General features: G+C 44.6%; 1 protein-coding gene across 1 annotated transcript in view; it reads left to right on the plus strand.

The window, feature by feature from the left end:
- The first annotated feature begins 21,075 nt into the window (after positions 1 to 21,075).
- LOC137519411 (meprin A subunit beta-like) overlaps positions 21,076 to 25,407 on the plus strand; it is a 74,518-nt gene continuing 70,186 nt past the window's right edge. Inside the window, exon 1 of the mRNA XM_068238366.1 lies at positions 21,076 to 21,121. The gene's annotated coding sequence lies outside the window, so the exon portion shown is untranslated. The remainder of the gene's footprint in view (positions 21,122 to 25,407) is intronic.

Genomic DNA, 25,407 nt, shown 5'->3' on the forward strand with positions numbered 1-25,407 from the left:
TTCATAGAAGATTTTATTTTTTGTCATAAATTAGCAGAAATGGATTTTTTTATTTTTTTTCCCACAAAGTGTCATTTTCCGCTAACTTATGACAAAAAATAAAATTTTATATGAACTCAGTATGCCCCTCGTGGAATACCTTGGGGTCTCTTCTTTCCAAAATGGGGTCATTTCTGGGGTGTTTTACTGTCCTGGAATTGTTTGGTGGGGGCCTAAATTGTGAGCACCCTTGTAAAGCCTAAAGGTGCTCATTGGACTTTGGGCAAGTTTGCGCAGCTAGCCTGCAAAAAAGTGTCACATATGTGGTATTGCCATTCTCATGAGTAGTAGTATAATGTGTTTTGGGGTGTCTTTCCACACATACCCATGCTGGGTGGGAGAAATATCTCTGTAAATGACAATTTAGTGTAAAAAAATGGGAAAAATTGTCATTTACAGAGATATTTCTCACACACAGGATTGGTTATGTGTGAAATACACTCCAAAACACATTATACTATTATTCCTGAGTACAGCGATACCACACGTGTGACACTTTTTTGCAGCCTAGCTGTGCAAAGGGGCCCAAAGTCCAATGAGTACCTTTAGAATTTCACAGGTCAATTTTAATTATTTGGTTTCCAGACTACTCCTCACAATTTAGGGCCCCTAAAATGCCAAGGCAGTATAGGAACCCCACAAGTGACCCCATTTTGGAAAGAAGACACCCCAAGTTATTCCATGAGGGGTATGGTGAGTTCATAGAAGATTTTATTTTTTGTCACAAGTTAGTGGAAAATGACACTTTGTGAGAAAAAAAAACTAAAAAATCCATTTCCACTAACTTGTGTCAAAAAATAAAATAATATATGAACTCATCATACCCCTCATGGAATACCTTGGGGTGTCTTCTTTCCAAAATGGGATCACTTGTGGGGTTCCTATACTTCCCTGGCATTTTAGGGGCCCAAAACCGTGAGGTGTAGTCTGGAAAACAAATGAGTAAAATTGACCTGTGAAACTCATTAGACTGTGGGCCCCTTTGCACAGCTAGGCTGCAAGAAGGTGTCACACATGTGGTATCCCCGTACTCAGGAGAAGTAGTATAATGTGTTTTGGGGTGTCTTTTCACACATACCCATGCTGGGTGGGAGAAATATCTCTGTAAATGACAACTTTTTCCATTTTTTTTACACACAATTGTCCATTTACAGATATATTTCTCCCACCCAGCATGGGTATGTGTAAAAATACACCGCAAAACACATTATACTACTTCTCCTGAGTATGGGGATACCACATGTGTGGCACTTTTTTGCACCCTAACTGCGCTAAGGGGCCCAAAGTCCAATGAGTACCTTTAGGATTTCACAGGTCATTTTGAGAAATTTGGTTTCAAGACTACTCCTCACGGTTTAGGGCCCCTAAAATGCCAGGACAGTATAGGAACCCCACAAATTACCCCATTTTAGGCAGAAGACACCCCAAGGTATTCAGTTAGGAGTATGGTGAGTTCATAGAAGATTTTATTTTTTTGTCACAAGTTAGCGGAAATTGATTTTTATTGTTTTTTTCACAAAGTGTCATTTTCCTCTAACTAGTGACAAAAAATAAAATCTTCTATGAACTCACCATACTCCTAACTGAATACCTTGGGGTGTCTTCTTTCTAAAATGTGGTCATTTGTGGGATTCCTATACTGTCCTGGCATTTTAGGGGCCCTAAACCGTGAGGAGTAGTCATGAAACGAAATTTCTCAAAATGACCTGTGAAATCATAAAGGTACTCATTGGACTTTGGGCCCCTTAGCGCAGTTAGGGTGCAAAAAAGTGCCACACATGTGGTATCGCCATACTCAGGAGAAGTAGTATAATGTGTTTTGCGGTGTATTTTTACATATACCCATGCTGGGTGGGAGAAATATCTCTGTAAATGGACAATTGTGTGTAAAAAAATCAAAATATTGTCATTTACAGAGATATTTCTCCCACCCAGCATAGGTATGTGTAAAAATACACCCCAAAACACATTATACTACTTCTCCCGAGTACAGCGATACCACATGTGTGGCACTTTTTTTCACCCTAACTGCGCTAAGGGGCCCAAAGTCCAATGAGTACCTTTAGGATTTCACAGGTCATTTTGAGACATTTGGTTTCAAGACTACTCCTCACGGTTTAGGGCCCCTAAAATGCCAGGACAGTATAGGAACCCCACAAATTACCCCATTTTAGGCAGAAGACACCCCAAGGTATTCAGTTAGGAGTATGGTGAGTTCATAGAAGATTTTATTTTTTTGTCACAAGTTAGCGGAAATTGATTTTTATTGTTTTTTTCACAAAGTGTCATTTTCCTCTAACTAGTGACAAAAAAAATAAAATCTTCTATGAACTCACCATACTCCTAACTGAATACCTTGGGGTGTCTTCTTTCTAAAATGTGGTCATTTGTGGGATTCCTATACTGTCCTGGCATTTTAGGGGCCCTAAACCGTGAGGAGTAGTCATGAAACGAAATTTCTCAAAATGACCTGTGAAATCATAAAGGTACTCATTGGACTTTGGGCCCCTTAGCGCAGTTAGGGTGCAAAAAAGTGCCACACATGTGGTATCGCTGTACTCGGGAGAAGTAGTACAATGTGTTTTGGGGTGTATTTTTACACATACCTATGCTGGGTGGGAGAAATATCTTTGTAAATGGACAGTTGTGTGTAAAAAAAATCTAAAAAATCTCGTTTACAGAGATATTTCTCCCACCCAGCATGGGTATGTGTAAAAATACACCCCAAAACACATTATACTATTTCTCCTGAGTACAGCGATACCACATGTGTGACACTTTTTTGCAGCCTAGGTGCGCTAAGGGGCCCAAAGTCCAATGAGCACCTTTAGGCTTTACAGGGGTGCTTACAATTTAGCACCCCCAAAATGCCAGGACAGTAAACACACCCCACAAATGACCCCATTTTGGAAAGTAGACATCCCAAAGTATTCAGAGAGGGGCATGGTGAGTCTGTGGCAGATTTCATTTTTTTTTTTGTCACAAGTTAGCAGAAATGGAAACTTTTTATTATTATTTTTTTTGTCACAAAGTGTCATTTTCCGCTAACTTGTGACAAAAAATAAAATCTTCTATGAACTCACCATGCCTCTCAGTGAATACTTTGGGATGTCTTCTTTCCAAAATGGGGTCATTTGGGGGGTATTTATACTATCCTGGAATTCTAGCCCCTCATGAAACATGACAGGTGGTCAGAAAAATCAGAGATGCTGGAAAATGGGAAAATTCACTTTTTGCACCATAGTTTGTAAACGCTATAACTTTTACCCAAACCAATCAATATAGGCTGAATGGGTTTTTTTTAATCAAAAACATGTTTGTCCACATTTTTCGCGCTGCATGTATACAGAAATTTTACTTTATTTGAAAAATGTCAGCACAGAAAGTTAAAAAAATCATTTTTTTGACAAAATTCATGTCTTTTTTGATGAATATAATAAAAAGTACAAATTGCAGCAGCAATTAAATAGCACCAAAAGAAAGCTGTATTAGTGACAAGAAAAGGAGGTAAAATTTGTTTGGGTGGTAAGTTGTATAACCGAGCAATAAACAGTTATAACTGCAGTGGTCTGAATTGTAAAAAATGGCCTGGTCTTTAGGGGGGTTTAGCACTGCAGTCTTCAAGTGGTTAAATAAATAAAAGAGCTTATAATACACTTGAAGACGGTGCTGGGTCTCTTCTCTTGGAGTTTCTGCTTGCTGTTCCTGGAGACAGAGGGACAACGACCAATAGCACGTCGCATCTAGATGGTTGGGTGCTGCCTGTAACTACTCGTCTACTGTTACCCAGTTAACATTACTATATGGAAATCCATTGCACAATGCCCCATCACTTTCAATGATAAAGCCCCATAGCAATACCATTACATTGCACAGCTGCAATATCGCTTACTGAACATCAACATGGCATTTTGAACTTTCGGACATTCTACTTCATTTTTCATCCATTGCTTATCCTATCCAAACCAATCTGTTCCGCTGCCAGATATATTTATTTGCCAGTTCCAATGTATATTTTTTCGTACATAATTTTATAATAAAACTAATGATTTAATCCTTTCAGCTTTCCCCTTGTTACCTGACTATTCTAATCTATGGTAGAACTCTATGTCCTAAAAAAAAAGAGACACACTACCCCCCCTGCTCCCCCCCCCCCCCACCACCACCACCACCACCACCACCTTCCCCCTCCTTGGTGTGTCTTTCTTGATCTTGCAACCCCAGCAATGATACCCTTTTAATGGACTAACTGGACTTGAATTGCTGGGTCTCTGTAAAATTACATGATCACACATCTCATACCCTGTTTTCATGGATAACCTTGTGCTATGTTGTATAACCATTTGCTACCTCTCTGTCTGTCACCCCTTGTTTACATTGTATGTATCCCTATGTATTGTCTAGTGCTGCGTAATATGTGGCGCTTTGTAGAAACAATAAATAATAATAATACCCTAATTTTTATCATCGTGCACCTTTAGGAGCAGCAATCAATGAGCACATCTTGGATTGTTACATCAACTGAACTATTGATTGACAGTTGTATTCTCAAGGATCTAAGTGTTATATGAAAATATACCATCCTAGCAAGCTAGTCTTAATTCATAAACTGAAGTAATGCTAATGGTCAGTATCTAAACTAAACTTAGTAACACAAAAAAAAGAAACCGGTTAAAACTCTGGTCTGTCAGGTATTGCATGAAGCTTCAGAAACTACAGTATAGTAGTAGTTTGAAACTAGTCTCCTTAAAGAGTAACTGTTAGGCATGAAAACCAAAATCAATTCTCTATTTCTATCTGTTGAACAGATAAAAAGGTTGCTAAAAAGGTAATGCCTAACTTCAAAAGCAATCTTACTATTTTTTAAATTGCAGATGAATCCTCAATGTCCCCAGCTCTTACTCTTACGCAGTAATCAGCCGCAAAAGAGAAGTTGCAGTGCATGCTGGGGCGGGGGGAGTTCTCCTTTACTTTTCTCCCCTTCTCCACAGACACAGCTAGTTAAGCCTGATTGGCTGCACCCTATTTCACTCTCATGCCTATTCCTTCCTCATTGGCTGCCTCCATGTCTGCCACCATCCACCCCCTCCCCGCACTCCAGCCGCATTGACAGGCATCCCCGCCGCTTCAGTGGGCACTTCCGCATAATGGGAACCCCCCTGCCCTGCTACTATTTCCATAGGGATTCCCCCTGCATTTACCCGCAACCCTGTAGCATCCCCGCTTGGCCCGCAGCATTATAGAGCTAAGCGAGGAAGAATATATGCAGTGCACACAGACTCACCTCAACATGGTTCCAGATGATGGAGCTGCATTTATTCTTCCCTGCTAAGCGCAGTTATGCTGCGAGACATGGAGAGATGCTGCAGGGTTGAGGGTAAATGCAGGGAGAATCCCTATGGATATGGTAGCAGGGCTGGGGGGTTCTCATGGATGCGGGGGATGCCACTGATGTAGCGCTCGCTATTGCTGTGGGGAGGAGGGGGGGCTAAGGGAGGAAATGACGCCAGCATTGGCTTCAGCTGGAGGGACTAAAGATGGCCCTGCCAGGGAATAGAATTCTGTTTCCTTTTTTTTTTATTGTAAATTCACCTAAATAAAATCGTGGACCGTGCAATACATCTGTCATGCAATAATTTATCTTCTCAAATATGTCATTTTTTTTCTTGGCATAATATGGCTGACAGCTCCTCTTTAGGCTCTTTTACAGTAGAGGCTACGGTAGAAAAGGCTAAAACTCTGCCTTTTGCTTATCGCCAATACATAGCATTTCCATAGCGTTTTCAAAGCATTTTCAAAGCGTTTTCATATGAAAACGTCCTTTTTTTTTTCTTTAACAATAAGTTAACAAGTCAGCTGTAAAATGCTTTGAAACCGCTGTAAAAAAGCTGTAGTTGGTGTTTTCCATTGACTATCATTGAAACGCGAAAAGCCAACTTCGGCTGTAAACAGCTTTGAAAAAGCTCCAGGGAGCTTCAAAACTCAACGCCCAAAAAAGCTGCGTTAGGTGTGAAAGGTAAAATGAAAGTCTATGGACTTTTATTTTACCTTGGAAAACGCAAACTATGGTCTTGGCTGTAAAATGCCGAAACTAGCCTCTAGTGTGAAAGATCCCATTGATTAACTTAAGGAGGCAGAATGAGTGAGTTTTTCTGTAGATATACATCGGATACTGTGAACCCTAATCAGACTCCCAATTTCTAATGTAGATTGGGGTCTTTTATTTGTCCCCTGGAGATTTTTTTTTTTGGAAGCAAACAGAGTGCTCCATTTTTTCTTCTTTAATACATAACTTTTCCCAATCTGAAAGATTTGTAATAGTCCTAATGGGGAGGAGGGGGGGACTTCAACCAGAGTTGGAATTGGATATGCCTCCAGAAATAGGGAAATGCACCATACTCCCATCTCAGTCCTTGTAATGATTTAACCGTAGTCAGATTTAGGAAGTGGCCTAGTAGCCTCAGTATAAATATATACAATATACACATAAAAGTTGCTGTGATATCATTTCTTGATCTCAAATTGACACTAAGGGAGGGCAGTATTGTCACCTCAACGTATCGTAAACCGACAGCAGGTAATAGCATTTTACATGCCTCCAGCCACCACCCCCTGCTCTGCTTAGATCAGTCCCATATAGTCAGTTCCTGCGACTATGCAGGAACTGATCATCTGATGATCAGTTTAGATTAGAGACTAGAGAGATGTATGCTAGGTTTAGGGATAAAGGCTATTCACATAGATTGCTAAAATTAGCTGTTGAAAAAGCTGTTAAAAAAGCATGGGGGAATACAAGGCAGGAGTTACTGTCATCGAAAGCACATACTAAGCAACAAAAACAATACATGAGGATAATTACCCCTTTCGGATCACACTGGGGGGACTTGGGCAGCCTCCTGGACAAACACTGCGGGATACTTAGATCAATCCGGAGATTTTGGAGATAGTTGGACCACGCCCCCTACTTACGGCAAAAAAAGCCCCTAACTTCCGTGACAAACTCCGTGACAAAGTGAATATAGGCCCTCTCAGAGTGGCAGCAGTTGGCTGCATAGCCATGCAGGTAAAGGCATGTACAGATGTGGTACCTGTAAAATGTGTCCTTATGTTGATAAGTCAAAGACATTCACAGATAGCAAAGGCCTACAAACTTATAATATAAATGGATTTATGAATTGTAACACTGAACATGTAGTTTATGTTATTGAATGCCCATGCAAGATGTTATATGTGGGTAAAACAAAAAGAGATTTGAAATCCAGGATATTGGAACACTTTAGAGAAATTGAGGAAGACAAGACACCTATGCCCCTGTACGACCATTATAGACAGTGTCATGCAGCCTCTTTGAAGAATACAAAAGTGAAGGCAATATATAAGCTAAATCTGTCTGAGAGGAGGGGAGATTTTGATGATGTACTTCTATGTAAAGAAACTATGTGGATTTATAGGTTAAATACACTGGAACCCTTAGGCCCCGTTTACACTTAATCACTTGGTGTTCATTAGTATGCGTTAGAGTGCGTTGGTACGCGTTAGTACTAGGGATGCTCAACGCGTTCCGCGAAATTAATTTTTCCGCAATTCCGGACGGAATTTGGTGGTACCGTTCCGTCGCATCGGAACGGAATTGCCATAGCGCTATAGCGGAACAATGCGTCATTCCGGCAGAATGCAGATTTTTGTACACTAATCACAAGGAAAACCCACTGCGCCTGCGTTGCCAAGTCCTCAATCCCACTGATGTCACCAGGAGCGTACTGCGCAGACACAGACCATATTGGGCCTGTGCAGTACGCTCCTGGTGACATCAGCGGGATCGTGGACACGGCAACGCAGGCGCAGTGGTTTTCAGACTTTAAAGTCTGAAATTCCAGAAGTGAACCGGAGGCGGGGCCGGAGCATCGGTGAGTGGCTGCGTGGGCACAGGATGTCTGTTGGGGACCATTAGAAGCCCTGGGTAAGTTCAACTCATTTTCCCCTGACCCCCCCCCCCCTACAGTGTCCCTTTAAGCGACACTTCCTGCGTTGCCAAATGACTGCCATGGGACCACCGCTAGGTCCCATGGCTTATGCAACACCTCCTGTGGTGCCAAAAACGACCGCCATGGGACCACCGCAAAGTCCCATGGCTTAAGCGACACCTCCTAAGGTGCCAAAACGACCGCCATGGGACCACCGCTAGGTCCCATGGCGTAAGCGACACCTCCCATGGTGCCAAAACGACCGCCATGGGACCACCACCACTAGATTCCATGGCGTAAGCGACACCTTCTGCGGTGCCAAAACGACCGCCATGGGACCACCCTAGTGGTCCCATAGCGTAAGTGACCCCTCCTGCTGCAAAAAAAAAAAATAAAAAAAAAGAATTACCGGTGAAACAGCCACTAGGTCCCGTGGGCTACGATTTAGCAAAAACGAGGTTTAATTTGCGATTACTTTAATTTTTCCGCAGTAATGCGGAATTCCGCAAAATTCCGCGGAAATGTAATGGCGAAGGAATTTAGAGCTGGCAGGATTCCGCAATTCCCGTGGAACGGAATTTGCTCTTTCCGATCATCCCTAGTTAGTATGCGCTTTTTCCATTGCAGTGCATTGTGACAAAGATTTCAGTTAAAACGCGTTAAGTGTGAAAGGTACCATAGGAAAACATGGGCATTACTTTGAAAATCAGTTTTCTTTCAGCTTTAACTGAGAGCAACTGATTAAGTGTAAAAGGGCCCTCAGGGTTCAATTCAGAATTGGACTTAACCCCATTTCTCAGACAGATTACTTATAAAAAAATAAGATCATTATGTACTATTTCACAACATAGATATATGAAGATCCGGCACTGCTTCTAGCTTAAAAAGAGCTTTATTGCCAGCGGCTCTTTCAATATGCAAAAAAGTTTCCAACAAGTTTCCAACAAGGTAATCAAAAGATATTCATGCGGTAAAAATATGCAAGGTGCACATACCCGTTGTGGTTAGTGAAGGCTGTGGGGCATGGTGGTAGGAACCTTATGTACTATGCCAATGATTGAATCACTCCTAGTATGAGTATGCAAGCCGGTAGCTACGTAGCGTGGATCAGGGGGGCTGGCCCTAGAGCTGCGCAGCCGCACTTGCGGCCAGGCGGACTGCGCAGCCGCGGCCAAAGGAAGCGGCCATATTGCGGGTGGCAGGAGAGCCCGACCCGGGCCCTGGGGTCGGCAGCCGGCCCGGGGGGCTAATGAGCGGGGGGACCCGGCGGATCGGCACGGAGGGCGCGGACGGCGTCCTCCGTGCCATAAAAGATGAGGCAGGTAATTTACTTTTTTTAGCATTTTCGCCTCGTAAGTCCTTTAAGGCTACTTTCACAGTGGGATGTTGCGTTTTGATGCAACGTTAAAGTTGCAACGCAAACTAACAACGCAACATCCCAAAAATGTCACAACGCAACTCTATGCCCTGCTATCGTCGCATATAGTAGGCATACAGGCAATGAAAAGTATGCTTCCAGGTCATTGAGCATGTGCAAACAGTCCAACGCAGTTAATAACGTGTATAAAGCACAGCATGCAGCACTTTCTAATAATGCTACACGTTACACACAAGCGCAACGTGTGCACTGTGAATGTTGCACAGACTTAGTATTGCTGTCTGTTAGACCACGTTAAAACATTTTCTAACGTGCAACTTTAACGTTGCACTGTGAAAGTGGCCTCAGTGTATGGCAGTAAGTGGTGGCTAATAGTCTCCTAAGTTGATGGCTATATGCAATAAGAACTGATGGCAGCATTGATTTCAATCCGGGGTTCCGAGTGTTTGGACATTTGCTTACCCAAACTTGTTGCTAGATTGCAAAGGACCTAAATAAGCTGAGAGACGCTTGCATCAAGTATGCGTATCATGCTATAAAGCATACTCTCAAATGGAGGAGGTAACCATCCGATGTGGGCCAAACTATAGAGGCCTACGGACTTCATATGGGGTGACGTATGCCTCCTTGGCCACGCCCTGAGCAAGCATCAGATGACACGAAACGCGTAGGGGCCATCGAAGTTCCGTTCTAAGAACGCACGAGACCCGCCAGGCCATCCACACTCCCATACCCCGCTCAGCAAGAGTGAGCAGCAGCACCACTGGAGGCAAATAGCAGTTCCAGCTGATTTCGGTATATGCCAAACATGGACAATACTCCAGCCAGTGTGGTGTTGAGAAGCCGAAAGGGAACTCCTAGCTATACGATAATACCGATGCTATAACACTCCTGGCATATAAGCTGAACTTCTGCAAGGACAATGATATGCAAGTATATTATTCTATTTAAGTCCTAGCCTACACCTTGCTTGCTGTGCTTTGCTAAAACGCTCTCTGCACCTGCCATTGCTTATGCTTTTAGGGCTGGTGCTCACCGAGCAGCTTTTTGTGCGTTTTCATATCCGCTTGCAGATGTGGAAACGCTAGGGTAATGTATTTCAGTAGGGTGGTTCACACCAGAGCGGGAGGCGTTTTGCTGAAACGCATACTCCCGGGCTGAGGCATTTTTTGGATTTCGGAGGCATTTCTGCCTCCAATGTAAAGTATAGGAAAATGCAAACCACTCTGAAAAACGCTAGTTCAGAGCGGTTTTGCAGGCGTTTTTGTTACAGAAGCTGTTCAGTAACAGCTTTACTGTAACAATATATGAAATCTGCTACACAAAAAACACTACACAAAACCGCAAAACGCTAGCTGAAACGCTTCATAAAACTGTAATATTAAATACTTAACACAGGAAAAAGTGAAGGCAAGACTAAATAATTTAAAAATAGACAAGGCACCTGGCCCGGGTGGCATGCATCCTCGGGTCCTAAGGGAATTAAGTTCAGTTATAGATAAACCAGGGATGAGCAGAAACTACGCCAGTGCGAATTTACGCATTGTAGTTCGCATCTACGCATCGTAGGTCATAGGCGAAGTTTCAAACCTACGCTTACGAATTTACGCGTAGCGAAGTACCGCTATGCGTAGCTTACGCCCACTATGCGTAGTTAACATGTGTATTGCGTAGTGAACTACGAATTCGTTACTCGCGTCTAATTTTCCGCATGCATACAAATTTACGCATTGGAAAGGGGAATGTACGCATAGAAGGGTTCCCAGTATATGCATTTCTAAAGAAATTAATGCGTACAATTTTCTGCATACGGGCATAACTATCCGCATACACTACGCTTCGCACTACGCGTAATTGTGTATTTTAACGCGTATTCTACGAAATGCATACGAAGTGAATATTTGTTTTCGAAGCCGTAGTTTGGCGAAGCGTAATTGCGTAAAACTACGCGTATTTCCAGCGTAGCGAAGTTGGCTGACTACGACCATCCCTGAGATAAACCCCTTTATCTTATTTTTTGTGACTCTCTTTCAACTGGCAGAGTCCCAGTGGATTGGCGTACAGCCCACGCTTTCCCATTATTTAAGAAGGGCAAAAAATCAGATCCAGGAAATTATAGACCTGTAAGCTTAACATCAGTTGTATGCAAACTATTTGAGGGGTTACTAAGAGATACTATACATGACTTCATAGTAGAAAATAATCTTATTTCTCAGCATCAACATGGGTTTACTAAAGACAGGTCCTGTTTGACTAACATGCTCAGCTTTTATGAGGTAGTGAACGCTAATGTGGATATTGGGAATGCTGTAGATGTGATATACTTGCCTTCGACACTGTTCCACACAAAAGTCTGGTGCAAAAGTTGAGGATGCAAGGACTGGGGAAGAGTCTGTGTGCATGGATAGGGAACTGGCTAATGGATAGAAAACAAAGCGTAGTGGTCAATGGATCATACTCAAAATGGGAGACTGTTAGCAGTGGGGTCCCACAGGGGTCTGTACTGGGTCCAGTGCTCTTCAATTTATTTATTAATGACCTAGTAGATGCAGTAGTGAGCAATGTTGCTATTTTTGCAGATGATACAAAATTGTGCAGAATCATCAACTCTCAGGAAGATAGTGTCATATTGCAACAGGATCTGGATAGGATGGCTATATGGGCACATACATGGCAGATGAAATTCAATGTTGAAAAATGTAAAGTCATGCATTTTGCTAGCACCATACAAAATAAATGGGATACAGTTGGGGACATCAAACTTGGAGAAGGACTTAGGAGTACTCCTTGACAACAAGTTAAATAATCGTACTCAATGCCAAGCCGCTGCAGCTAAAGCTAACAAAATTTTGGGATGCATTAAAAGGGAAATAAAAACTCGAGATGCTAGCATAATATTGCCCCTGTTTAACTCTCTAGTAAGGCCACATCTGGAATATGGAATTCAGTTCTGGGCACCACATTACAAAAAAGATATTGCAGTTTCAGAGCAGGTGCAGAGACGAGCAACAAAATTGATACGTGGGATGGAAGGTCTCACTTATCAAGAAAGGTTAGATAAACTGGGTTTATTTAGTCTAGAGAAAAGACGCCTTAGAGGGGATCTAATTAACATGTATAAATACATCAGAGGGCAATATAATAGCTTGACGGATGAGCTTTTTGTCCCTAGGCCTTCTAAAAGGACTAGAGGACAAGATCTGCGCATGTAGGAAAAATGTTTTAGACATTTATTTAGGAAAGGGTTCTTTACAGTAAGAGTGATTAAAATGTGGAATGCATTGCCACAGTAAGTCGTTATGGCAAACTCTATACCTGCATTTAAAGGGGGCTTAGATGCTTTCCCTGCGTTGAAAGACATCCATGGCTACAATTACTAGGTAATGCCTAATGATGTTGATCCAGGGATTTTATCTGATTGCCATCTGGAGTCGGGAAGGAATTTTTTTCCCTTTTGGGGCTAATTGGACGATGCCTTGTAAGGGTTTTTTCGCCTTCCTCTGGATCAACAGGGATATGTGAGGGAGCAGGCTGGTGTTGTATTTTGTTCTCTGGTTGAACTCGATGGACGTATGTCTTTTTCAACCAAAATAACTATATAACTATGTTTCAAAATCCGCTAGCGTTTTGCGGATCTGCTAACAGGTTTTGGTGTGCACCAGGCCTTACTTGGACTAGCGAGACGGAGGGATCCAGTATCTGCTCTGCTGGCCTTTCATGCATGAATAAGTTCACTACTCCATGACCTTTTTCCCTCTTGGAGGGAGGCAGCTGCTGTGTGTTTGGTATAGTATGGGTGACTGAGTGTTTAATTCAGCATGTGGTTGCTTGAGTGCGATGGAGTCAGAATGATCACTGTCTCTGCAAGCAAGTTTAGCCATTGGATAGCGGTGCTTTGATGGCTCCTCAGATTTTAAATTTGTCTGTTTCTGTGCAGAAACATTTTTATATGTTTTGCTTCATGTGGTTCTCTAATGTTTGTGTCACAAATTAATTATGATGTTTAATAAGTAGCTTTCTACTGGATCATTAAGAAGTTGTACATAGACCATTTTGTGAATGTATTCTAGATATACATTAAGGTTGCTGTACCTGGTACAAAAGGGCACACCTGCAAACAAAGTCATATGTCTTTACGATCTATGCAATTAAACATTAACCTGGCACATGAAATTAGCATGTCTTCATGTTACAGTGTACTTACAAAAGTAATGATCTATGTGTGTATTTCAACTATAGTTCCCTAACGTAACACGTTTGAAGAAGTTGACTTCTACTATAACAACATATGGTATCCATAGAAAAATATATAAATGAAATAAAAACATTCAAGTCATGATTCAGTAACAATAAGAAGTTCAGTTCTACTCATTGTACTTTATGAATATTTAAACTGATGCAAAGGAGCAAAGTCTAAGTTTGAGTAGCATTATAAAAGGAAGCTCAATAGACAGTATTTGACTCCTCATTTGGCGTCACAGATACACAATGGGCTTTTCTTTGCTTCTCCTGCTTTTAGTACCGTATATCCATGGAGTGGTAAGTTGGATCTGTGATGGCAGAAAGTGCTGAGATAAGAGGCATTTAAAAATGTGTTAGGCCTGGAACCCACTACAAAACGCTATCGCTAATCGCAATCACTAGCGTTTTGTATGAGCGGTTTGTAAGCGATTTCATGAGCGTTTTCGGGAGCAATTTTAAAAAGTGTAGTTAATTTGCCAGCGGTTGTGTAGCGATTTAGTGATTAGCGTTTTTTTTTTCTGATTGGTCCTTTCAATCAATTTTCATTTTGTTACAGTGTGCAGTAATGTAAAAACGCTTGCAAAATCGCTCTGTGTAGGTTTTGACGGGCGATTATGCCAGCGTTTATCTACTTTACATTGCAGAAACGCTAACGGTAACCGCTAATTGATAAAAATGAAGCATGTCCTGAGTTTTGCAATTTGGTAATCGCAATCGCTCCAGCAGGGCCGGCGCTACCATTAAGGCAAAGGAGGCAGCTGCCCCAGGGCCCCAGAGCTTGTAGGGGCCCCCAGTGGCTACAAGAGGAAAAAAAAATTTCAAATCGGCCTTATAGTTTTTGAGAAAATCGATTTTAAAGTTTCAAAGGAAAAAAAATACACATTTAAAAACCTGCCGACTTAAATGGTTAATAGCAAATCCACCTTAAATGCTAGAAACCCTAAATTTGCAGGATATGTTAAAGAGGAACTGTAACATAAAAAGATCCCCTGGGGGGTACTCACCTCGGGTGGGGGAAGCCTCCGGATCCTAATTAGGCTTCCCACGCCGTCCTCCATCCGTCAGGGGTCTCGCTGCAGCCCTCCGTGGAGTCCGGGCAGCGGTGACGTCATTATTTACCTTCCTGGCTCCTGCGCAGGCGCTCTGACGGCTGTCGGCTCCGAACTACACGGAAATACCCGATCGCCGTCGGGTCCGCTCTACTGCGCAGGCGCAAGTTTCCTGCGCCTGCGCAGTAGAGCGGACCCGAATGAGATCGGGTATTTCCGTGTAGTTCGGAATGGAAAGCCGCCACAGCGCCCCCGCTGGAGCCAGCAAAGGTAAATATTGAAATGACAGTCGGCACAGTCGCCGGCTGTTCGGAGGGCTGCGGAGAGACCCCCGTGGGACAGAGGACGGCGTGGGAAGCCTCATTAGGATCCGGAGGCTTCCCCCACCCGAGGTGAGTACCCCCCAGGGGATCTTTTTAATGTTACAGAGTCTCTTTAAGGAGATCATTAGGAATAAGAGGAAAAAACAATTTTTCAAAAAGACCTTATAGTTTTTGAGAAAATCGATTTTAAAGTTTCGAAGGAAAAAAGTATACTTTTAAATGCGGTAAATGTCACTTTTAGTAGCAAACCTAACGGTAGTGTAATTTTACATGCATCAAACAAAAGCGCAATAAATTTCCTGATGGGGTTTCCAGGGGGTCCATACGCAGCCGCAGCCCTTTGGCCAGGGATCGCTATACAGCCGCAATATGGATGTATGAAGATCCCTGGCATTTTTTCCTATTTTCCCAATTTTTTTTTTTTTTATGTTTAGAGTGTGGGAATTTTTTTTTTTTTTTAAATTATGTGAGCTTCCCCCTCCTGAAACTTTTTAACCCCCTGTCCCCCATGCAGGCTGGGATAGCCAGAATGTGGAGCTCCAACCGATTGGGACTTTACACCCTGTTATACCAGCTGCAAAAAAGGTCCCCTAATGCCGATTTTTGTTCCGGGGTATATGTTGGGGGGGGGGGGGGGGAGGGGGCCAGGTTTATTTTGCCCTGGGGCCCCATTGTTGCTTAAACCGGCCCTGCGCTCCAGTGGAGTTTGGCCCATCCATTAACATTAGCTGAGCGTTTAGGGAAATACTAGCGGTTTGAATCATCGCTCCCTAAACGATCAGAAAATCACTCTAGTGAGTTCCAGCGCTTACTGAAATAAGAAATGAGGATAAGTCTCAGCCACTGTGGTGACAGCTGTCATTGGTGTAAATGTGTCTTCCTGTGTGGATATAGTTATTCCAGTTTTCTGTTATGTATCTGGGACAAGGTGGGAAGGCCAAACTCACAGGGCCGGATTTGTACTTTTTACCGCCCTAGCCCCACAATCTCCTGCCGCCCCATGGCAACAGCAAGGTTAGGATACCACCATCTGACATATTGAAGGACGGTGGTTAGGAATACTGATAGATCAGGAGAACAGGGTTAAGGTGGCCATACACTCATCAATTTCCTCATTCTACTTCTTGCTGATTCGATTCATCTGCTGGAAATCAATTCCTCAAAATGTCAGATCAATCGATTTTAGTCAAAATCAAAAATTGATTGGATAGGATGGAAAATGTAAAACAATCGTGGTCGGGGAAAAAGTATTGGCAGTTCGATGGCCTATAGCTTTGCACTGCATTGAACATTGCCACTCTGCAGCTCGATCAATTTTCATTACATTCCCTGCTGCAATGTATTGGAAATTAATGTGCAGTGTAGGATAGGAATGAATTCCTTCTGAATCGATTGTTTTCAAAAAGTAATCGATCATTTTGGAACATTGGGTGGAAAGTGTATGGCCAGCTTTAGGCATTTCTGAAATAGGCAAAAGTAAAACATAAATGCCTTGTTCACAAAGGTGCCTTGCAGTGTAAGGCTGGTTTCACAGTGGGACATTAAAGTCCCACGTTACAGCAGCCAGTAACGCAGCCTGACTCACAGCACTGTAAAATCAATGTGCTGTTCACAGTGCACACGTTGCGTTACATTGTAACGCAGCACGTTTAAACAATGTGCTGCATGCTGTACGTCATACTCAGCTAAGCCACGTTCGACTGTTTGCACATGCTCAGTAATGTTGGAGGAGTTCTCCCCTCCTCCTCTGCGGCCAGCCACATGGCTAATTAATATTCACTGCACTGTGGTGACTATTGGTGGGACTGTAGTGTTGTCCGGATCATGAACGAATCGTTCATTTGGTCTGAATTTTTTTGTGAGTCGAATCATCCGGATCATTACAATGAAAGATTCGGTTCACAGTGGATGTCTGTCTGGAAGAAACAGGAACATACAGGATGTACAGTGCATGGAAAGTTCTGTCCTGCTAGTCATTTCACCCAGTCTGCTTCCCTAGTAAAATGATTCAAATGATTCGGTTCAAAGATCCGGATCTTTTCAATGATCCGATTCAAATGATCCGAATCCTTAAAAAGATCTGGACTTCCTATCACTAACCTGGAGCGGCTGCTTTGTGGGCTGCATAACGCAGCTCAATCTGACTTCCAACTTCAACACCACCATGCGTTGCGTTAGGGGCACGTTATGCGACCATAACGTCCCCTAAAACGCAACGTCTTGGTGGGAAAGTAGCCTAAGAGCCACTTTGTAACATGGCCTACCATACTGCAATGCACCATCTATGCAATGTTCACAGTGCAGCAGGTGCACTACGTTATAATGGGTTGTAGCACTGTAACACACTACAGTACTAAAAAAAATGCAAGTTAACAGTTGAAGCGCAGCATAGTTTTTGACTGTATGCTTCACTGTACCTGACTTGAATGCGAGCATCGCGTGTGTCGCCGCTGTACCGGTCTGCTGCATTCCTGCTGTCACAGGGAATCAAAGGGTCACTGTAAACATGGTCTAAAAGCTATGCTCTTGGGCAATTTTAGGTGAGGCTACAAATTTGAAAATAGAATTATTGGAAAAGAGATAAAATTAATTAACAGCTACTGTTCACGAGATTAGGGGGATTACATTTATTTAGGACAGTTACAGGACTACGTACTCTGTAACGTACTGCAGAGGATGTCAGAGTTATATAAATACACAATAATAATATGGTAGGACATTAGACTATGACTATGGTAGAATTAAATTACGAGCTCCTCTGAGGTCATTCAGTGACATGACTACGTACACTGTAAAGTGCTTCAGAAAATGTCAGTGCTATATAAATACTCACTAATACTAATATGGTAGGACATTAGACTGTGACTATGGTAGGATTAGATTGTGAGCTCCTCTGAGGACAGTCAGTGACATGACTATTAGAGATGTAACGAACGGTTCACCGGCGAACGGTTCCAGGCGAACTTAGATGGTTCGCGTTCGCCAAGAGAAGGCAAACTTTTGCGGAAGTTCGATTCGCCCCATAATGCACTATGAGGGTCAACTTCCTCTGCATCACAGTCAGCAGGCACATTGTAGCCAACCAGGCTACATTAAGCCCTGGAGCCCCCCCTTATATAAGGCAGGCTCGCCGGCCATTACACTCACTCGTCTGCCTGCTATTAGACAGACTAGGGCGAGCTGCTGCAGAATTGTTCTCCTAGGGAAAGATTAGTTAGGTTCTTGGCTTCTTAGCTTGCTCCTGGCTGATTATTATTGCTGTAGTAGCACCCCTCAACAGCTCTTTTCAGAGCTAATCCTGTTCTTTGTTTTTGTTTTTTTGTTTTTTTTCTGTGTGTCAAACTGACACTTTTGTTGCATACACAGCAGGGGAGGACTGGCCAGGGGGGAAGGGGGGAGATTTCCCCCCAGGCTGCCTCTCATTTAATGATTTAGGGCTGGCACTGTGCCTGGTGAATTCAGGTTTTTGTATAAGGCAATGTGAAACACTAGACTGAATGAGGGAAATAAACGCCCAATTACAGAGCAATTGCAGGGCGGGCAAGCTAGTAAATATACACAGCATGATACAGAGCAGAGGCTTACCTGCAGGGTCCGTGGGAAAAAATCTGTCTGGTCTCTCACCATTGTTAACTGCATGTGCACAGCTACATAAGATATTGTCTAGGTTGAAAAGTTTTCGACAGTCCCTAGACTCCAGAAGGGCTGCTTGCAGACAGTCCCTAGACTCCAGAAGAGCTGCTTGCAGGACTTGTGTAAGAGATAGCAACCCTGACTGTTGTAACTCAAAATGTATTATGTGCCCCCCGGTGGCAGCACATTTATACTTTACCTGTCATGCTGTCCCTCAAGTGTCCTTGCTGTATTTCTCACGTGAATACCGGCATATAGCACGTGGGGCACGTGTGTGATGTCATTTGGGCTGGGGCTGCCGTGAAAACGGGCCTCTAGTTTGTGTTTTCCCCCCAGGCCAAAAGGTCCCAGTCCTCCCCTGATACACAGCCTTGCTAATTCATACTGTGTGTGCCACTGCCAGCAGCCCAGCACATTCAGTGACTACCTGTGTGTGTGATAGGGAGCTGCACATTGTACTACCCAGTACTGCATATACCTACTAGTACCTGTTGTGTTTACTTAACTCACCTCATCACTCATCACTTCATATACCTACCTTTGTGTTGAGTGAACCCACCTCACTGCATTTAACTACCTTTTGTGTTGAGTGAACCCAGCTCACTGCATATAACTACCTTTACTGTTGAGTGAACCCACCTCACTGCATATAACTACCTTTACTGTTCAGTGAACCCACCTCACTGCATATAACTACCTTTACTGTTGAGTGAACCCACCTCACTGCATCTAACTGGTGCGTGTACATGCCTGCCTAATTTTTCTTGCTGCACTGCGGGCGGCTGCAACAAAAAAACAAAAGGCATGTACATGTGCCCATCCCTCTTCGTGATCATTACCCTGCTGCGGTGATGGGGCTTGCGTATCACAATGAAGCAATAACCGCTGGCTATATGAGTGTCTCGGGTGGGGGTGGCACACCAAAGATAATTGCTTCAATGTGGTCAGACCAAATTTGATCATCTGGACAGCCACTGTTGTTCTATCATTGAGCTATTTTTATGCTATTTTTAAGCTGTTTTTACTATGAAAACTCTATATTAAACGGTTTACACTTAGAGTTGCCGTTTGTTTGTTTTTTATGATGTTTACTGATATCCATTCGTGAGAGGAATCATTGCTGAATTGGTGGATCCTGGACAGACTGGTGCTTCCTGATGTCCTACCAAAGCGTTGATACAACCTTATAATGTGGGTTGTCACCAGCTGGTAAGCCTCTTTCCTTTTTTGGGTATCCATGATTGCAGAGCTGTGCCGTGAACCCAATATTTATTGTGGTGGAGATTTGCCTGCTTTTATCCTTTGTTGAAAACTCGTCTTTTGTTTTTGGACTCTGCGCTGAGCATGTATAATTTATCTGTTTGTGAACTCTGGACATCGTTCTTCTCCCAGCAGCGGCCACTTTGTTTCCTTGGCGCTGATACACATATGCAAAGATTTTCCATCCGGACCGATCAAGCAAATCGGCCGGAAATCGATCGATTCACCAATCGATCATGCTTTCTGCTGCATCGATTTCTAGCCAACTCGATCAAAACGGTCGAATCGGACGTCGATAGATGCCTAAAATCGACCAGTGTATGGGCCCCTTTAGACATGCCAGACACCTGGGGGAGGAAAGACAAGTAAATGACAGAGGGAGAGGAAGAGTAGAGGAAAAGTAGAGAGCCACAGAATGGATAGGTAGTAGCAGCAGCAGCCTCCATCCCCCTCCCCTCCTCGTTTCAAGCGAGCTTATATTTATAGGAGCTATATGATTGCTGCCACAGTTGTTTAGCTACTTGCCAGCCCTGACAGGTTGCAGATCCATCCAAGGCTTTGAAGTTTCTGCTCTATGCTGATAGATGACTTCAATCTCCCAGCATGCGTATGACAAGCAGCCAGGAGAGGAGGGGGTGGGGCTCCACAACACACAGTCCCGTACAGGGAGAGGAGGACTCAGAGATGAGTGATGGGAATTCCGGCTCTTCTCAGAGAATTGGCTCTTCTGAATCGGCTCCCATTAAAGAGCTCTTCATTAAATATCACTAGACACCACTCAGAATCGGCGTAAAAGCCCCGCCCCCATCTCCATGACAACTCCAGACTCCTTCTCTATCTGGGGCAATCCCTCCTGCTACTGCTCTGCTCCGCCCCATACACTCCTACAAGCTGCAAGAGGAGGACTACATCTCCCAGCATGCCTCAGCGCCCTTTATTACATAGCAAAGCAGGACTATGTGGGGTGGCTGAGGCACCGGCTCTCCTCAAAGTGGGAGTAGGCTCTTGTGGTTCGCAGCAAAGAGCCGGCTCTTAGAGCTGGTTCGTTCGCGAACGACCCATCACTAAGAGAGTGACAGGCTGCAGGCATAGGCATCAATGCCTGCAGCGTCATCACCTCTCACAGCCCCATACATGCCTGAATGCCAGATCCGGCCACTGTAGCTATGTGCAGGAAACTCGGAAGCGGGGCGGCCACGGATCGGGTCAGGCTGGCTGCACATTTTTAAGCAGGTAAACTGCCAGAACCAGCTTGCTGCCCACAGTGCGCCCTTGCAATTTAATAGCCCTAGGCCACGGTCTGGCTGGCCTTTGCTGAAATCCGGCCCTGCAAATTCAACAACAAACAGACAGGATTGCAGCAAAAACCTAGTGGCAGCTCCAGGTTCAAATGTATGGGGGAGGGGCACAAAGGGGGCACGCTGGCCGGCTGCCAAAAATGGGTGTGGTCATGGACCAGAATATGGGTGTAGTCACGGGTGGAGCCAAATTTACATACCTTAGCAATGGTGGGACATTAGACTAGGACAGTGGTGGCGAACCTTTTGGAGGCCGAGTGCTCAAACTGCAACCCAAAAGTCACTTATCTATCACAAAGTGCCAACACAGCAATTTAAACTAAATACAAACGTTTTAACTCATACAGGAACATTATGGAAAATCCAAGTTTAAAATAAACTGTGAAGATAAACAATTTCATCCATCCTACTCCTGAAAAATGTATTCATCTTTTTAGAACCTCCCAGTTTTAATTTTCTGTTTTAAAAAGCTAAAAAAGTAGGTTTAATGCTATTGTCTCATATGATGATGATTCAGCTTTTCCCATAGTCTCGCAGTTAGCAATCATGTGACCCCCAACAAGACAAATTCAGCAATCATGAGGCCCCCAACAAGACAAATTCAGCAATCATGAGGCCCCCAACAAGACAAATTCAGCAAACATGAGGCCCTCAACAAATCATGAGGCCCCCATCAAGACAAATTCAGTAGCCATGAGGCCCCCCAACAAGACAAATTCAGTAGCCATGAGGCCCCCAACAAGACAAATTCAGCAGTCATTGAGGCACATAAATAGACAGCATTTCACAAAAATATGCAGAATGCCCCATTAATACGGTAGACACCTCTCACCTGGCTTCTGAATTCTCCTCTACTGGCTACTGTGCCTGGCTAGCCTGGCAATACTGTTTTTGGCTGGATTGGGGATGATGTGGGGGCTGAAAGGCCTGGCAGTGATGCTGTGGCCTGGCTGGCGGTGATGCTGGCTTGGCCTGGCTGGCGGTGATGATGGGCTGGCCTGGCTGGCGGTGATGCTGGGCTGGCCTGGCCTGCGGTGATGCTGGGCTGGCCTGGCTGGTTGGAGTAAATGCTGGCCTGACTGGTGGTGATGCTGTGGCCTTTTTGGCAGTGATTCTGGGCTAGTTGGCTGGTGGTGATTGTCACGGAACAGCCATGAGAAACGAGAACGCAATCGCAATCGGTTTATTGCACCGATTGCCAGTGACTTGCTAAAATCTAGATTGGTTGTGTAGGAGCATCTGCAATCAATCTGGGCTAGCAGTACTTAGATGCAGGATGTCTTTTGATGTGTTAATTAGCTTGTGCCAGGCCTGTGTCCAGGAGAATGTTTATTTTAATTACCTCCATTTGGTGAGCCTTTTCATACAGGGAGAGCAAGGAACTACTCCCAGCAGGAAGCCTATTCAAAACCTGGTCTCTAAGTATTTTCTCCTTTTTTATTTCATACTGGCTATTAATGTTTCAATAATTGTTGATTTTAATAATTTTCTGTATATATGAATTATTTATACTGCACGTGAATAAAGACTTTATCAAAGTCGTTCACTGTTCCGCTACCCTGCTACTCAGCCACACAAGCTGAACCCAGACTTCTGAAGAGACGCTACTGTTGTTGCTAGCGAGACAGAATAGAGTGTGTTTAACCCTTTTTATTTGCAGGTTTAGTCAGTCAGTCGGTAGGGTCCACTGGCCCATACCAGTGGTGGTGGCAGATACCCTGAAATAAAGTGTATTTTGTAAGTACCGTAACCTCACAAGCTCCCTTCTGGTCAGGCTGCTGCTCAAATTCAGTCGACTTCTGTGCACCGATTGCGACCACAGTTTGCATGGTCTGTGTGCTGAAACCGATTTGAAGACAATTTGCGGTATGGCCACCAGGGCTCCTGTGACAGTGTTTGGCAGTGGTTGGGATCTGTGTTGTGCTCAAAATATCTAAGATAGCGCTAGCGCTATCAAGAAACAAAATTCGTTGGTGTAGCTGGAATGCAATATATTTTTTATATATACAGAGAGACTGTGTAGCCAGTACCCCTCCCCAAAAGTTTTATTTTATTTGGCGTAGAAATGTCCGGGAACTACAAGAAAATGTGCCTGGTGGACCTGCAAACTCTTTCCCAAGCGAGAGGCATTGACGTCGGCCGCAAGAAACACCAGGACCTGGTAACGGACTTGTTCCAATCGGATACCCAGCAACTGCGGGAGCCGGATCTATCCGCTGAAGTGGATACCAGCTCATCTGACCCAAGTCAAGGGGAACCAGAGACTGAAGATTCTGAGCGTACAGAGGTTGAGCATCCTGCGGGCCCTGTTGCAACAGTTACGCCAGAGACTGTCAGTGTGGACCCCAATCTCAGAGTTCCTGCAAGTACTCGCCCGGAACCGGCCCCCCATAATTAAGAGGCTGGCAGAGGGCGGCAGTGGAGCGGAACACTTCCTCTATTCCCTGCGCGAGAGGGAGATCTGTGCGTCGCTGGTCTGACCGCACTGACTAGACCAGAGTTCAGGTAGTGAAACGGACCCCACAGTTTAGGTAGTGACAGGAGCCCCCCAGTTCAGGTAGTGACAGGGAACCCCCAGTTCAGGTAGTGACAGGAGCCCCCCAGTTCAGGTAGTGACAGGAGCCCCCCAGTTCAGGTAGTGACAGGAGCCCCCCAGTTCAGGTAGTGACAGGGACCCTACAGTTTAGGTAGTGACAGGAGCCCCCCAGTTCAGGTAATGACAGGGACCCCACAGTTTAGGCAGTGACAGGAGCCCCCCAGTTCAGGTAGTGAAAGGGACCCCCCAGTTCAGGTAGTGACAGGAGCCCCCCCCCCCCCAGTTCAGGTAGTGACAGGAGCCCCCCAGTTCAGGTAGTGACAGGAACCCCACAGTTTAGGTAGTGACAGGAGCCCCCCAGTTCAGGTAGTGACAGGGACCGCACGGTTTAGGTAGTGACAGGAGCCCCCCAGTACAGGTAATGACAGGGACCCCACAGTTTATGTGTGACACGAGCCCCCCTAGTTCAGGTAGTGACAGGGACATCCCAGTTCAGGTAGTGACAGGAGCCCCCCCCCAGTTCAGGTAGTGACAGGGACCCACCCAGTTCAGGTAGTGACAGGGACCCCCCCCCCAGTTCAGGTAGTGACAGGGACCCCCCAGTTTAGGTAGTGACAGGAGCCCCCCAGTTCAGGTAGTGACAGGGATTGCACGGTTTAGGTAGTGACAGGAGCCCCCCGTTCAGGTAATGACAGGGACCCCACAGTTTAGGTAGTGACAGGAGCCCCCCAGTTCAGGTAATGACAGGGACCCCACAGTTTAGGTGTGACACGAGCCTTCCTAGTTCAGGTAGTGACAGGGACCCCCAGTTTAGGTAGTGACAGGAGCCCACCAGTTCAGGTAGGGAAAGGGACCCCCCCCCCCCAGTTCAGGTAGTGACAGGGACCTCCTAGTTTAGGTAGTGACAGGAGCCCACCAGTTCAAGTAGTGACAGGGACCCCCCAGTTTAGGTAGTAACAGGTGCAGCCAGTAGGGACAGTGGCGGGGAAGGGGGGACATCTCCCCTTCCCTCACCTTGGGACTCAGCCTACCTCGGTACCCCCTCTATAATTAAGTGGCTGGCAGCCTGGGGGCAGTGCGCACAGAATCTTCCTTGCGTGCAGGGAATAGAGGAAGTGTTCGGCTCCGCTGCTGCCCGCCACTGAATTATGGAGGAGGGAGCAAGTAAGGGGGAGCCCCAAGGTGAGGGAAGGGGGGGGAGACATCTCCCCTTCTCCGCCGCTGTGCCTGCTGCTCCCCCCGGTGGGGGGTTACCAAGGGGTGCCGCCACTGATTCGGCCGGGGGAAAGGGAGGGCGGCCAGGGGGAGGCAGCCTCCCCAATTTGCCCGACGTGTGGACGCCCTTGCTTAAAACATACAGTCAGTAGGTAGTAGAGATAATTTTCTTTGAAAATATAAGTGTCATCCAGATACATTAATAACAAGGGATCTTTCAAGGATTGTGAGGTATTTATGGCAAATACAGTGGCATGCGAAAGTTCGGGAAACCTTGTTAATCGTCATGATTGTTCTGTATAAATCGTTGGTTGTTACGATTAAAAAGTCAGTTAAATACTGTATATCATATAGGAGACACACACAGTGATATTTAAGAAGTGAAATTAAGTTTATTGAATTGACATAAAGTGCTCAATAATTGTTTAAACAAAATTAGGCAGGGGCATAAATTTAGGCACCACAAAAAA

This window comes from Hyperolius riggenbachi, chromosome 5 (genome assembly GCF_040937935.1).
Source record: "Hyperolius riggenbachi isolate aHypRig1 chromosome 5, aHypRig1.pri, whole genome shotgun sequence".
NCBI lineage: Eukaryota > Metazoa > Chordata > Amphibia > Anura > Hyperoliidae > Hyperolius > Hyperolius riggenbachi.